Source organism: Carcharhinus amblyrhynchos, chromosome 9 (assembly GCF_965287045.1).
Source record: "Carcharhinus amblyrhynchos chromosome 9, sCarAmb.v2.hapA, whole genome shotgun sequence".
NCBI lineage: Eukaryota > Metazoa > Chordata > Chondrichthyes > Carcharhiniformes > Carcharhinidae > Carcharhinus > Carcharhinus amblyrhynchos.
In genome coordinates this window covers 56,403,525-56,406,455 of record NC_137332.1, presented here as the reverse complement: position 1 = coordinate 56,406,455, position 2,931 = coordinate 56,403,525, and the positions used below count along the sequence as shown (strand labels likewise).

Sequence of the window (2,931 nt, the reverse complement as noted above, 5' to 3'; positions counted from 1 at the left end):
AATTACACCAGCTGCATGAAGGAATAAACAATGGATTGGAGGTGCAAAGTGTTTATAAGGTAAGTAACGTGATTTTGCCTCCTTTACAGTTCACTATGAGTTGTATGTGTGTTCATTAAGGTGACTCTTGACAGCGCTGCGACTGGAAGATGTAACAACTCTTAATAAGTTTGACAGGAAGTTATTTCTGCCAAATGTCAATCTGTCAAGTAAATAATTAACATTGTAAATGCGGAAACATCTTCAGATGAGTTTTTAAATAGCTCACCTAATGGATTTTTAAAAAGTACATTTCATACTGTGAAAAGGGTAGCCTTGTATAATAACAGCGTAAATGTTAAATCATTTTCCATTGTTCTTATGTAGTCAGACTAGACACCTATTAAGATAGCATTTTTGAAGTTTGGGGAGTTTTATAGGCTCTTGCCAACAGTCCAACAGCTCAATTATTTAACAAGTATTTGACTTTGAATAAACAGACACTTCAGACCATCTGTGTAAACAAGGAGTTTTGCCTGAAATACAAGTGCCTAATCATTTTGCAATCCCCTAGTCGCCACCTTCCAATGCCTGTTCAGGTACACTGAGATGGCTAGATGGCCTACTCCTGCTCCTATTTCTTATGGGGAGAATGTGCAGATTCCACACAGACAGTGACCCAAGCCAAGAATCAAACCAAGGTCCCTGGCACTGAGGCACCAGTGCTAATCATTGTGCTACTGTGAACTTCCAGGCAGTGATGTTCCCATGTATCTGCTGCCCTTATCCTTCTAGATGCTAGTGGTCATGAGTTTCGAAAGTTCTGTCTAAGGAGGCTTGGTGAGTTCCTACAGTGCATCTTGTAGATAATACACACTGCTTTGTCCAGGATGGTGTCAAGCTTCTTGAGTACTGATGGAGTTGCACTCTTCCAGGCAAATGAACAGTATTTCATCGCAATTCTGACTTGTGCCTTGTAGATTGTTGACAGGTGCTGGGGAACAGGAGGTGAGATCATTGCTGCAGGAATCCAAGCCTCTGAGCTGCTCATGTAATCACAACAGTCCAGTTCAGTTTCTGACCAATTGTAATCTCCAGGATGTTGTTATGGGGGATTCAATGATGTTTCAATTGAAAGTCAAGAGTCAATGGTTAGATTCACTCTCATGGAGGATGGTCATTGCCTGGCACTTGCGTGGCACAAATGTTTCCTGCCACTTTTCAGCCAAGCCAGGATATTGCTGCATTTGGATATAGACTCTCTCCAAGAATGGTTTCAACCACGACGTAATGAAGTCAGGAGTGGAGTGGCCCTAGCTGACCCCAAACTGAGCATCAGTGAGCATATTATTGTTAAGCAAGGGCCACTTCATAGCACTGTTGATTCCCCTATCTCCACTTTGCACAGGGCATTGGTACAACTAAACTTGGATTAATTTGTGCAGTTTTGGTCTCCCTATTTAAGGAAGGAAACTGCATTGAAGGTCATAAATCAAAAGTTCATGTTTTTTTTCTGGAAATGACAGAGTTGTCCTAGAAGCTGAGTGAAACTCGATTTACACTCTCTGGAGTTTAGAAGAATAAGTGAGCTCATTGAAACATAGAAGACACTGAAGAGGCTTGACAGGGTATATCCTGAGAGATTGTCTCCTCTGACTGGAGAATCTAGAACACAACAGCACTGTCTTAAGATAAGGGGTCAGTCATTTAGGACTAAGATAGGAGAAATCTCTTCAATCAGAGGGCTGTGAATTATTGGCAGAAAGTTGAGTATATTCAAGACTGGCATAGATTTGTGGTCTCTCAGGGAATCAAGGGATATGGGAAGTCAGCTCAGAAGTAGAGTTGAGATGGAACATCAACAAGACTCAACTGAATGATGGAGCAGGCTCAAGGGGCTGTAGGGTCAACTCCTGCTCCTGTTTCTTATGTTCTGATGTTCAATTATTGTAATCTCCGACAGTAGTCAGCCTGTACATTTCAGTAGAAGTAACTATCTCAATGTCACTTTACATCCAAGATGTCTAAGAAGCTAAATTTAATTCACTTTTTAATTACATGTTGTCTGAATAGCTCATTAAAAGAATTATTCAACCTCAGGTTGGATTGCTCTTGCTTCCAGCACAAAGGAGTAAAGTAAATGCTAATATTGAAACAGTTTCATCCCTTTATAAGAGCAGCTGATCTCCAGTCAGGAATGAAACAATCAGGCAGTGAGTGGTTCTAGTTCTCTCAGGAGAAGTACACTGTGCGGACCAGCCACTCCTCTCCATTTCCAGTCAGAATTCACTTCAGGAAGTTTCTAAGAAACTGCAAGTCCTGACCAGAGGAAAACACCACTAGTGTTGTTTTCCTCTAGTCAGGACTTGCAGTTTCTTAGAAACTTCCTGAATTGAATGAGAATAGGGTATCAACTTAATGTGCATCCATTATGAAAGTTTTGAAGAGCTTGTTTGATTTCCAAAAACAGATCAGCTGTTTCTTGTAACAGGAGGATTTTTAAAAATTAATCCCCTCTGAGTTATAAAGCCGATGTGCAGAGTGGATAGGGCAAGCCCATAATCCATCTCCTTGCTTGCTCCAAAAATCAATTCATATTGAATCCAATTCACGGTGTCCACCTAAGAGATATACTAGATCCAAGCTGACAAGAACAGACATTACACCTGATCATACTCTTGATCTTTGCCAAAAGGCTGAGAAGCAGTTAAAATTAAACACATAGGAGTTCTCCCTTCGCCCATCTAAGACTCTCTTAGGGGTGCAAAAGGAGGTTACCGTCAGGGATCACAGCCTTGGTGTAATTGACTCAGCTGAATCCAATCTAAAGTTCCAAGCAGTGTTACAAGCATTCTAACACCATAATTCTGCCTGACTCAAAAGCAACATTATCATCTTAATCACCGTGCTAGTGCTCTAAAGGGTTAAACACTTTATGGTTTTGCATCCGTA

At 40.9% G+C, this 2,931-nt stretch overlaps 1 pseudogene; it reads right to left on the bottom strand.

Annotated features, from left to right (window-relative positions):
- Positions 1–2,480: 2,480 nt before the first annotated feature.
- On the bottom strand, positions 2,481–2,687 carry LOC145348736 (U2 spliceosomal RNA; annotated as a pseudogene).
- Positions 2,688–2,931: the final 244 nt, after the last annotated feature.